This window comes from Protopterus annectens, chromosome 17.part0, assembly GCF_019279795.1.
Source record: "Protopterus annectens isolate FY-2018-M chromosome 17.part0, PAN1.0, whole genome shotgun sequence".
Classification (NCBI taxonomy): domain Eukaryota; kingdom Metazoa; phylum Chordata; order Ceratodontiformes; family Protopteridae; genus Protopterus; species Protopterus annectens.
Window position 1 is genome coordinate 684,600,076 of NC_056751.1, and position 14,147 is coordinate 684,614,222.

The window sequence follows — 14,147 nt, forward strand, 5'->3', positions numbered from 1 at the left end:
TTACTAAGTCTTTGTGCTTACGTGGGCTTTATTACTTGACAGTACCAGTAATTATCTGTAATACGGTTAATGGACGTTTGCGAAACATACATTCACCTTTACATATGTAACTGTCTGTACAGCACAGACACATTCATTACACTTTCACATTATATGTGCTGTAGTCGTTGTTCAACCAGGACTGCATTCACGTTGGCTGGATGCTGTAACTACTATACGTTTGGTGTTCTGACTCATTTATATGCATACCTATAGTACATAGCTACATTAACATATGCCTCACCACTTCACTTACGTCACAGGCATCCATTCTCCTGCTGGGAAAAATACGGTACTACATGTTACACATTCCCTATTCCCTACTGCTCTGGACCCACGCTGCATATTTCATCACTGCAGGGATATTCAGAGCCCAAAGGCTTATAGTCCTGACACATACAGGTCTTTAATTGTTAGGGTGTTCATGTGGTGATCTGGGTTTAGGCTTGTCTGCCTGGTGAACGGAACTGCCCTGACCATGTTCAAATGTCAGACAAAGCACATGGACAGGGTTTGTCCATTTTAAACATTTAATCTGTGTTTACAGACACAGGTGTTTGGGCACCTGTCAGCAGCTTATGATGTTGGCAATACATACTATGGGTGGGGTCGCTTACGATACATAATCCACGGTAAGTGGTGTTCCCATTCACATTTGACTATTTCCTGTATTCATTCTTACGAGGGTTATTATTTTGCACATGACTTAACTATGAATTAACTACGGGTATGCAGTAGTACAGTCAACATATGTGACGGCTTGTTACAGTATATATGTACAGACCTCTGTAATACTGGGGACTACCCCACATCCTTCACAACATTTCCTGCTTATGTACATACTATTATTCCATGAACTTTCGAAGCTTGTGACAGCAGTAATTACATCTGTCCCTATTTGTCCACCCATCCTTTTAGGCTTTGTCCAGGTTTTGTTGCTGTAATAGGTTGATGAGAAGTGGTGTCGGTATGTGATTGAGTTGAATATATACTGTTGATAATTCAGTGGGGAGTAGGGTTACCACTTGTTCCTCTTTGCGAGGGGAGGTCCCACTTTGGACAGTTGTGTCCTGCGATGACACCTAAGACATGGCAAATGTCCTGTGATTTTAAGACAATAATATATTTCTTCATTTCTGTACTAGTTGCATGATACAGGTATTTTGTATCTGGTACACATATGGTACACATAACTATTATTTGGGATAGCATAAGCTATTCAAATGCTATGGCATTAGCTTTTTTCTTGGCATACACATGTAATTCTGTACTTTGCACAGGCCGGGGGTATGTTTTATCCTGCAAATTCTCACATTTCTACAAGGGATGTCCCACCTTGGCCATCTGAACAGGTGGCAACCCTAGTGGGGTGACCTGCATGGTGGACAGCTTTTCCATCCTGCGTAGTATGAATTGCATGTCTGTGTAGAAACTGAACAGTACTGTGACGACACATACATGTTTTGTCCAGATGTGTACAGTAATGGACACCGTGGCATGTAAACAACTCTGAAGTTTCAACAGGTTACTTATCCCATGCAGGATGTACACACATTTTGCCGTAACATTAACATGCGGGCATTTGGATTTACATACCTGTGATGGGATGTTTACAAACGTGGGATACATATTTGCAATCCGGACACTGCCTAGGACAATACTTCCTACTACATATGGGGAATACCCGCTATGTGTAGGTGTACGGATGCGCAAGGCTGGTAGCTGGATTTGGTGGACATTTGGACATGGGTGCAGGTTATGTGCTATACAGTGGTTGTTGCGTATTGCATTTGCATGCATGGGTTCTACTTTTGGATATCCCGGTTCGGCATATAGCATCCTATGTGTATGTGACGGTTACGTTCCTGTTCATGTGTATAGCACCTTTTAATATACATATGTTTGTGTGTGTTTGGTATACAATATGGACTGTCAGGTTTCTTTACGGTTGTTATATAGCCACAACTGCCCTGCTGTGTACTATCACTACCACCGTGGGACTGCTGGTGACCATACCCATGGGGCTAGACGTGTGTATTGGCGGCGCGCTGACATGATGCGCTTCACTTCCTCTGGGTATAACTTCTGACAGTGCAGTACATTACGGACACACGATTTTAAATTTCATTTGTTCCATGGACAGAAACTCATATTATGTTGCGTGCATTTCTGTTTGGTTCTCCATTTTGTGTGGCCGGGAACTGTCTTGCATGCTTTGCATACGTTTCATTATCCACGGACACTGATAGGTGCGATTACTATTGCAGGCAGGCTATAATATTCAGCAGTTTAGGTTGCTCATCGCCAGCCGACATTGACACCTCCGGGCGCAGCTTAGTAACGCCCCATGCACTCGCACACGAGTCCTATGCACGTGGATGTGGTAGCGGTGCACCTTCATTAATATGCATATGGCACTACTACACCATTTATACGCAGCACGGCCGGTGCAGGCCTTACACCGGCCTTGCGCCGAGCTTCATGAATCTGGGGGAATGTCTTTTTTAACACGAGTCCTGAGTACCACTTCTTGTGTGACACGTGTTGAAGTCTCTTCTTTCTCTTAACCAAACAGTTAAAATTCTGACAGAAAAAAATATGGTTTTTGAAGAACTTGAAGCTATAAATCTTTTCTCTGACTATTAAATAAAATTAGCTAGCATGTATCTTCAAATGTTAAACTTTTGATAACATTTTCTGTCAGAGAAGCGTTTTCAGTCACAGAGCTTTCACGAGTTGCTGCTCTCAGTTAGCCATTTTGGCCACACCCCTCTGCTGTTATTTATTGTAACTTTATTCATTAAAAACTGTTCATAAACCCCATATCAACAAGAGAAGCAAAAGAAAACAGTACTACTCCATCAGTCTTCAAAGTAAGCCCAGTATTATCTTCTGATACTGTAACTGGAGTGGTACACAAAACCAGATGATTAATCTGACCAGTATCTGTGGGTGAAAACCTTGTTGAGTACTCAACAGCAACTGACTATTATAGCAGTATAAACAGCTAACACCGTCAGCCATGCAATAGTAATGAAGCTGCAGTTACTAATAATATGGTACCTAATAATCATAGACTCATTTAACACCAAAAAACTACCATACCAACTAGCCTCCTCTGATTTTCACATTCTACCCTGTCACAGTTTTAGAGCTACTTATCAGATAGACAGCAAGACATAAAATGCCTGGACGATATATCCATGCTATTACCAGTTTCAGTGCAGGTAGCCCAAGGTTCCATACTTGGCCCACTTCTCTTTACAATATTTACAAATGATCTCCACTCCACAATCACATCAGCTAGCATTATACAATATGCAGATGATTTGGGTCTATAGTAGTTGATCGGACATTTAGTTAATTGAATAACTAAACATCAATCACTAATAATCAAACACATAAAAGCACGAATGGTAGTTTCCATTCAGGGAAACAAGTCATTTGGCCATTGTATGGAGTTTTCCCTTTCTTCAATGTGGAGCAATCTCGGAGTTGGTATATTTAGTTATGGGGTGTGTAGGAGGAGAAGACCCCCACTTCATTTGTGTTTATTTTTGCTTTCCATTGAGCAACGGCATTGTTTTCCTGAGTGAAAACTGACGTTCAGTGTTTTGTGTGTACGATTATTAGTGATTGATGTTTAGTTAGCCACTTAATTAAACATTCGATCATCTGATATAGACGTGATGACTCTATACTCATCTGCTCAACTACCTCAATCCCTGAACTCCTAAAAAAACTCAAAATGTACTTACAGATGTTGAACACTACCTTTCCTCCAATCAACAAATACTAAACTCTAAGACTAAATTACTATTTAACTTCAATAAAATATCTCAACCACCCACCCCATTTGCCATTTATTCTACTAATAACACCAAAATTGAGCCAGTGAACCACACCAAACTATTAGGTGTTACCACTGACAAATTGCTCAATTATTACCTGCAAATAGCCCAAACAATCAAAAGGGTTCACATCAAGATCGGGTCACTCTACAGAGTCAGACCATTCCTCTCCAATTCCAATAAAACTGGCATTGCCCAAATCCACCTACTATCCACACTGTTATATGGCTCCCCAGTTTTCACAAATTAAATAAACTGGAAGCCTGCTACAACAAAATAGCCAAGTTTACCTCCAGCCTCCCAAACAGGACACATCACTGCTCAGCACTACACAAACTAGGCTGGTTGGAACTACCTAATCTATTACACCTTAGCCAACACAAGATCTGTTATTCTATAATCTACCAGCCAGGCAAAAGTCCATCCCTTAAAAATCTAGTAAAACCTTACATTACAGAACCCTCCATACCTCTCAACTGCACAGATCTTCACAGAATGTCCAGATTTTTGCTTCACATTTTTTTGGTCAGTTTCTTATAAAATTGCGGTTTTCTGGCAAATCATTGGCAAAACATTGATGGCTCAAGTCAGAAAAATAATAACAGATATTTGAGTTTCATGCATCATACCATTCAGAACATTCATACCAATGTAAAACCTATTATTCTATCAACTTTACAGCAAAGTAGGGATCAGCACAATGTAAACCTTATTAAAGAAGTTTTGTTGTATTGAAACTGCTATCAAGTATTTCCTTGCACTGGAATTTTTCTGTATTCTATCAACTTTCTCAGTTTGTAAGAGTAATATTTAAAAAGTATCCATATTTTTGGGCCTTTGTCCTCCCATTATTTATGGCTTTGTCCAGATTTATTGCTCTAAGAGGTTGACAGGTATGGAACCCTCCAGTCATCCAACAAACTCCTTCTAGACGTCACCAAAGTTAATAGCTATGGCGATGCCTTATACTCATATCAGATCTCCCAAATTTGGAACTCAATTGTCCAACCCATTCTTGCCACAGCTAATCCCTCCACATTCAAAATTCTTCTCAAAGTCTATTTGTCTACAAAATAGCTATGCTTCTGCTCAATACCAGGATGATCCCTTACGTTTCTTATTCTATTTCTGTTCTTCTTCTGCCTGTATCTCTCCTCCCTAAGGTTTTTTGCCTCATTCATTTCTTTTTACATTTTTCCTCTTCCCCCTTCAATCTTATGGCCAGCTTATCTCACTGTTTCTTTTACTATAACTTGCTTAATTTCTGATAACGATGTCACCATACCCACAGGGAAGAAATACATTAATATATTTTTCTAAAGGCTGATGTCAAATACTGTAGAATACTATGTGTGTTGTATCTTTAAGAAGCATTTCCAAGGACAGCATGTATATATAAATAGAAAATGCATGCTAGCTTCAGTGCCATTTTGAGAGTGCAACCAGACTGTGAACATGTATGAGTGTGATAGTTAGTTTGTTTATAAGTTTATCTAAGCTGAAGTTACTAAGCCTCAATCTTGATGTGTTTGTACATAATAAAGCTGCTTGAACAGAACCCACAAATGTTTGTCTGTTTTACCTGACCAGACAAGTGACAGTGTCGGAACCGGGATTCCAGAGGCTGTTTTTCAAAGCTATGAGCTGCAGAGTTAACAGCGAAGGTAAACTAAGTGAACTGAGTACAAAAAAGGGCCGGAAACAAACTAAAGGCAATAAAAACTTGCATAAATTATGTATTTTATTAAAAAGATAAAGCAGAGCATTACAAGGGCACAGAATGCATTATTAAGCAAACAAGAGGCACAAAAAGTTTATTAATTAAATGTAATATTCCAAATTAAGATATTTGATAAAACAATTATCAGAAAAGCACATAAAGGGTTTGGAATTACCTCAGAATTGCAAAACAAGCATGTTTAAAGTAAAATGAGTATGCTTAGAGCAAAACAAGCACAAGAAAGTATAATAAGCATGAAAAAAGGTTAAATGAACAAAACAAATATAATAAAGGACAACAAGGGCACATTAAGCATGAATAAAGTAAGGCGACTGCATGTTTTTTGGCAAATTACTGTGTTTTGGCATAAACTATTTCACATTGACTGAAGCTATTCAGGCATTACTAGAGTTATTTGAAGTATCTGAAAGTGTCTAAAAGTGCTTTACAGTGTATGTTTATTATGATGCATTTATTCTGAAGAGTTTATTGTGTTCAAAGTGCGACTATTTCATGATGTGCAGTCAAAATACAGTCATTTCAAAATGTTTCTAGTGCTGGGTGTGTCTATTCACAAAGTGCCGCCATTACAGAGTGTTTTTACAGTATACAGAGTCATTTTGCAAAGTACAGCCATTTTGGAAAAGTTTCAGTGTACTGTGCATTGTTTATTCACAAAGTGCAGTTACTTCAAAATGTTTCTTACTCTGAGCTTCTTCTTCCCAGTTTATTCACACAGTGCAGTCATTTTAAAATGCTTCTTACACTGATAAGAGGTGATTTCTCAAATTACGTTGATTTCAAGAGTATTCTTGTGCACAGGAGACTTATTTCACAAAGTTCAGTTATGCAGAGGCTTGCTGTGCTATTGAGTGTAGTTACAAGTACTGGCATAAAGTTCTGGCATATGTATATATGTGTGTGTTCATGCATACTTTCAAAAGCCTTCACTGGTATGAGTTAATATGGCAGAGGCATTTCGCAGACCAGGTCCACTTGTATTTGATCAGACTATTGCAGAGAACTGGAGAATACTTGAGCAAGAGTACGGTATTTTTATACAACCAGCTTATTCTGACAAAGATGCATGCACCAGAGCATTCATTTTGCTAAACCTAGCTGGGTCAGAAGCCATTGAAAGAGAGTGTTCATTTGTGTATGCACCAGCAGTATATGAAGGTAAAGGGGAAAACCATCATATTGTTGTACAGGCTGAATCAAGGGAAGATCCAGAGTGTTTGAAATGCAAATTGAGGGAAATGTGCAACCCCCAGATAAATGTTACATTAGAAAGCATTTGTTTTACACAAGAGATCAAAAACCAAGAGAAATGTTTGCAGCTTATATTATCAACCTAAGAAACAAAGTTAGGTTTGGTGATTTAGAAGATGAGTTAATAAAGGACAGGCTTGTGTGTGGTATTAATAGTGCTGCAGTGAAAGATTTTGCCTTGTGACAGTGATTTAATGCTGATGAAAGCTGTTGAGTTTTTGTCAAATCCATGAAGTTACAGAAAGACACAAGTATGCTTGCAAGTGATAAGAGTATGGTTTCAGCAGGCTCCAGAGCAAATGTAGACAGCACACAGAATGTGGCTAGCAGAAGCAGGCCTAAGCACATGGCAGTTATAACCTCTGCAGGTGTGGCAGGTAAAACCTGTCACCTTCCAGAAAGTTCCAAGACTAGTTCAGTAAAAAGGGCATGCTCAGTGCAGTACAAGGGTAAGTCAGAAAAACCCAAGTCAAGCTTTATTGTTAACTGTCACAATTGTGGTGCCAGTCATGAGTCTAAAAGAGAAAAGTGCTTAGCATTTGGTCAGCAATGCCACAAGTGTAAAAAAATGGAATAATTTTCAAAAGTTTTGCAAATCAAGTAAACCTCACACAGTTACAAAGAAGGGTCACTTAAAAAGCAAATTGATCATATAGGGAGCTGCAGCCCTACTTTCTATGTGGATGGTGTATCAGTAATTGGTGAAAAGATTGATGCAATAGATTTATTGGCAAAGAATGAAGTATTTTGTACTGTCCAGATCAATGGTAAATCCACCAAGCTCAAAGTAGGCACTGGTTCAAAGTGTAATGTTATGTCAGCAGACACATTTGTTAAGGTGAGAGCTAGTGAGCAACTTAATGTGGCCAGTTGTGCGAAACTTATTGCTTATGGAGGTGAAGAAATTCTAACCGAAGGCTCAGTAGTGCTTTCATGTTATTTGGCTAGGAACTGTTACAGCTTACTATTCTATGTTGTCTGAGGACCTGTGCAGTCATTGTTGGGTCTCAGAGACAGTTTGAGAATGAATCTACTTTTCTTTACCAAAGAAGTTCATAATATAAACACATGTCCCAGTTCCAGCATCAGTGATGCTATTTTTTCATAGTATGCTGATGTTTTTGATGACAAGCAAGGCAAACTTCCAGTTGTGTATTCTATGAAGTTAGACCCAGAAGTCAGTCCAGTGGTCAGACCAGCAAGTAAAGTGCTGTTAGCTATGCAGAATAAGGTCAGAGCTCAGTTGGATAAAATGGTGCAGCAAGGTGTAATTTGTGCAGTTACAGAATCTACTGAATGGATGTTGTTCATGGTAGCTGCTCACAAAAAGGCTCAGACAAAATCAGAATATGCACTGACCCAAGAGATTTGAACAAAGCATTAAAGAGACCACATCACCCTATGCATGCAGTTGAGGAGGTTGCAGCCCTAATACTGAATGCCACTGTTTTGTCTGTCTTGGATGCAAAGAGTTAATTTTGGCAAGTGATGCTTGATTGCAAATCTTCACTACTGACTACATTCAGTACCCCATTTGAAAGATATGAATTCCACAGGATGTCATTTGGAATAAATAATGCAAGTGAAGTCTTTCAGCATGCAGTGGAGCAAATTTTTTCAGGTTATCCTTGTACCACAATACTAGATGATTTATTGATTGGAGGCAATGGTGAAGCAGAGCATGACAGAAATCTTAAGAAAGTTATCAACAGAGCTCGTGAAGTGAACTAGAGGCTCAATCCTCTGAAGTGCAAATTCAGACTACCAGAAGTTACATATGTTGGTCATTTGTTTATTAGCACTAGCTTGCAACCAGACCCATCCAAGCAAGCAGCCATTCTTGAGATGCCAGCACCGGATAATGTTCAAGCTCTGCAACATTTTCTTGGTATGTTTAACTATTTAGGCAAGTTTATACCAGACTTCTGTGAGTTAACAGTGCCTTTGAGAGAGCTTATGTGCAAAAATGTTACTTGGTCTTGGTTGGAACAGCACCAGAGAGCATTTGAAGACCTTAAACAGAAACTTGCCACCCCTACCTATATTAAGATACTATGATGTCAATAAACCAGTAACTCTTTCCTGTGATGCTTTAAAATTTGGTCTTGGCTCAGTTATTCTTCAAGAGGGCAGTCCAGTAGATTAGCATCTAGAACTCTTACCCAAACTGAAATGCAATATGCTCAAATTGAGAAATAACTTTTGGCAATAGTATTTGCATGTTCAAAGTTTCATGATTATATTTATGGTTGAGATATTCAGATTAAAACTGATCATCAACCTCTAGTCACTATTTTAAAGAAGTCTATGCATTCAGCTACAGCAGTATTACAAAGAATTATGCTCAAATTGCAAAAGTACAACTTCAAAATGGTCTATACAAAAGGCAAACTTCTCATTATCCGGTTGATACCTTATCCAGATCACCCAGAAATACAATGGAACAGCTTGACACAGAAAATTTTGACTTTGATGTCATGGAAGTGAGTAATTTTTCTACCACAAGACTTGATGAGCTGAGAGATCATACAAAGACTGATCCAGTTTTGCAAAAGCTCAAACACTTCATTAATACTGGATGGCCATCTAAGCAATCTAGTGTACCACCTGAAGTGCAACCTTATTTTCCTTGCAGAGATGAGATGTTGATGGAGGATGGCATTATTTTCAAAGGTCCTAAAATTGTTGCTCCTGCATATACAGATTTTGCATCGTGGTCATCCAGGCTCCAAATCTACCAAAAGAAGGGCGAGAGGACTAGTATTTTGGCCTTCTCTAGTAAAATAAATTGAATATATGTGAATATATACAGATTTTACATTGTGGTCACCCAGGCTCCAAATCTACCAAAAGAAGGGCGAGAGGACTAGTATTTTGGCCTTCTCTAGTAAAATAAATTGAATATATGTGAATATATACAGATTTTGCATTGTGGTCACCCAGGCTCCAAATCTACCAAAAGAAGGGCGAGAGGACTAGTATTTTTGCCTTCTCTAGTAAAATAAATTGATAAAGTACTTTCTTCTTGTTCAGTATGCAATTGTACTAAACTGCATTTGCAAAAAAAAAAAATACTTCAGCTAAGTCATGTTCCTGAACTACCTTGGTCAACAGTAGCCACTGATATAGTCGAGTGGAACAATCAGCATTACTTAGTGTTGGTAGACTCTTATTCAAACTGGTTTGAAATCAATTTGCTCACTAACCTAACATCCACTGCTATCACTAACTTGGAACATCATTTCTCAGTCCATGGAAGTCCACAGAAGCTTATCTCTGACAATGATATCCAATTTACCAGTCAGTTGTTTCAGAAATTTGCAAAACAATGGGACTTTGTACATGTTACTAGTAGTCCAGAATACCCACAGTCAAATGGACTAGCTGAACATGCAGTACAGGGTGCAAAGCAATTACTAGAGAGGTCAAAGTGTGATAATACTAACGTCTTTTTGAATTTACTGAATGTCAGAAACATACCCCGTGATGATATACTTGGCTCGCCTGCTCAGAGACTTCTATCTAGGCAAACCAGAACAACATTGCCTATCCGTTCCAGTTTGTTGAGGTCTAAAGCTAAAAACAACAGAGCAATCAAAGCGCAACTATTCAGAAAGCGTTGTTTCCAGACATTCAGCTATGATAAATCGAGCAGGGTTCTTCGTCCATTGAAAGGAGAGACAGTGAGGATACAAATGGCAAAAGGTTTCGACTGAATTGGTCAAGTAAAAAGTATATGTGCCGAGATTCTACTTTGTGGAATCCTGAGGGTTTGGAGTACAGGAGTAATTGCAGACATCTTTTTCCTGTATCAGAATCGATATCGCAGGATTGTTCCTGTGATACAGACTCTAGATGTCAGAGCAATCCAGACAATGTTCCTGTTGCAGAACATGTCTTAACTTCTACTTCCATTCCTGATGATGTTCCTGATGTCCCCAAAGTTGAACATTCAGCAGAGACAGTCCCAGTTGCTAGACCTAGTTCTAATTTCTATGTCACATGATTTGGTATCATTTCCAGATCTAGTGTGAAATGCACAGCAACATGGACATAATTGTCTATATGTATTTAGTTCTGTATAATTGTATGTCAAAGAATTATTTTGTATCAATTGCATGTCAATTAATGTCATTAGTAATGCATGACTCATTTTCAGAGGGAGGATGTAGAATAGTGTGAGTGTTGTACCTTTAAGAAGCATTTCCAATGACAGCACGTGCTAGCTTCAGTGCCATTTTGAGAGTGCAGCCAGTGTGAGCATGCATGAGTGTGATAGTTTGTTTATATGTTTATCTAAGTTGAAGTTACTAAGCCTCAATCCTGATGTGCTTGTACATAATAAAGCTGCTTGAACAGAACCCACAAATGTTTGTCTGTTTTATCCTGACCAGACGAGTGACAAAGACCATCTATTATGATGTATAATTTGTGGACTTATAATCCTACTGCATTATTTATACCACTGTTATTGTGTTCATCTCAATTTAATATGTATTGTTAACTATTTCTGTCTTATAATCCATATCAATTCAATATGTATATTGTAATCTATTGTTTTCTAATTTTTGATCTATGCATATTTGACTGTAAATGTAATATAGAGCTTTTCTCCCCAGGCCTTCACTGAAAAACAGCCTTTTTTGGCTCAGTCGGACACTTCCGGTAAACAAATGTTGAATAAAATAAATAAATAAGGATTAGGGGAGTAAGACTACAGTAGGAAAAAACCCATTGCATTCCTGTAGGGCCTCTTATGCAAACCTTTGAGTATTTAAGGCATAATGATCCTGTCAGACCTAATATGGGGCCTCCTGAGGGACCGGGGTGCTAGTGGGCCAAATTCATCCAATTGGCCTCAGACCAGCTATGCCACTGGTGACTGGTGTCTTGGTGGAGGTGGTCTCACCAATCCTGAATTTTTGGATCCTGTCTATGAGCCAGATGGCAATCCAGTGACATATGTAGGGATTTATGCTTAGTTCTGAGAGTTTGTCAACAATACTCGAGTGGGGTATTGTATCAATGCCTTTGCAAAGTCATTATGCACCATTTTCCCCTCATCCATAGCCATGGTGACACTCTTGAAGAAGTCTACCAGATTAAGTAGGAAAAACCTTCCCTTAACAAAGCCATACTGGGATGAGTCCAGTGTCTGTAGGTTGCCAATGTCCTTGTTGATCATTTTCATGATAATTCATTCATTGGCTTTACATATTAGACTTGTCAGACTGATAGGTGTGTAGTTCTCGGGTCAGTTGATGGTTCAGCCTTATGAAGATGGATGACCATTGTGGCCCTCCATTCAGCTGGCACTTAATCTGTTTTGAGGCTGTAATTAAAGAGTGCCCCAAGTGATCCTGCTAGGTCATGTTTTAGACTATTTAGGAGGCAATTGGATATATTCTCATGGCCTGCTCTTTGGCCTTATTGAGTGCCTCCAGGCCTGCTTCCGGTTGATAGTTGGGGGGATATACTAGACAGGATTTCACAGATGGCAGTGGGAGGAGTGGGAGTGGTGAGATTAGAGCTAAATTTATCAGCCAGTAGATTTGCCATGTCATCCTGGTCAGTGAAGGTTGTGCCATTTACCACCAGTTCTGCACACTGCTGAGTATTTCTTTTAAGGTTCCTGACATAGCTGAAGAAGGTCTTGTGATTGTCCTTAGCCTTGGAGGCTATCCTGAACTCATAACTGGCCTTGTTGGACTTTATTAGACCTCTTAGTTTCTTGTTTAGTTGACTCAGAAAACTCTTGTTTCTATGAGAGTTGCTCTATATGATTTTGGCCATGACTTTTTTTCTTTTATTATAAAGCCTGTTAAGCTAAGAATTCCACTAGTGTGGACTGTTTTTGGAGTTAGATTCTGGCTTACTTCTGGAAGGTACAGCAGCCTTGATGTAGCCATTTACATGTTTGTACATGATTTCTGTAAATAATTGTGCATAGGTAGCTGTGGTGTCAGGTTTGGGGGAGCCATGAATTTTGACAAACTGTCACTTAATAGAATATAGTTTGCTTTAAAATAGTTCCAAGCTCTTATGGGTTTAGTTGGGTTTTCTGCATTGATTTTTATTTTGAGGGTGACAGCTTTGTGTTTTGACTTCACCAATAAGGACGTAACACAGGGTGTCCCATGTCGGTGAGTACTAGGTCCAATATGTTTGAGCCTCTGATTGTAGAGTGCACTGTCTGGTCCAAGGAGTCTGTGATGTTAAAGTCCAGTAAATATTGTGCCTGTGAATTAGAGGCACTGTACATTTCTCAGTCTATAGAGGGGTAGTGAAATTACCCCATGAATAGGGTATTTGGTTGCATGGTGATCACCTCTAGTAGATCTGTTTTTATTTATTTAACATTTGTTTACCAGGAAAGTCAACTTGGAACAAGCCTATTTTTAGCAAAGGCCCAGGGAGAAATGCTCCAGGCACATATCTTTGTAACGCGAGAGGAAACCGGAGCACCCAGAGAAAACCCACATGAATGCAAGGAGGGCATATAGACCCACACAGAAGGCATCCCAACCAATAATTGAACCAGCAAACCTCTTGCTATGAGCCAACAATGCAAACCACTGTGCCACTGCACTGTCTAGGTAAGAGTTGTGAGCTTCATGGGTTATATAGGGCAACCTATAGCTGGCCAGGACATGGTAAGGAACCTTGTCTCTGGGGACTTTGACATGGATGAACTCCAGGGTATCATCCTGTTTATCCAACCTAAAGTTATATTTGCTGCAAAAATAGATGACAACTCTACTTTTAGCCCCTGTCTATGCTGCTGTTGGTCTAAATGTGTGGAAGGCACTGTAGCCTTCCACTGCTGGAGTATTTTCTGCAGCTTTAAATCAAGTCTCAGTAATGGCACAGATGTCTACATTCTCCAGAGTGAGAACAGCCTGTAGGGTGTTGATCAGTCACACCTTAAGGTTCATCTGAGGGTTTGTTTGCTGTGTTGGTAGGTTTGTCATTTTGACACTGCCTAAAAAAGTCACTAAGGTGATGGACAAGGTTTTAGCCAATATATGACCCCCCCCGGGGGGGGGGGGGTGCATACCATCCCTGGCAAAAAAAAGTGGTCTGTTAACTATGTCATTCCATGTTGGTAGATATTTGATTCCCCTGGAGTGACACAAGAAACTAAGCCAGTTATAAAAATCAATAATTTTCTGTTCATACTGTGGTATCATCCTTAGTAAAGATAGAATGCTGCTCAGTGGAAGGCACACACAGCTTGTGACACATATTCGGAGACTTCAAAACCA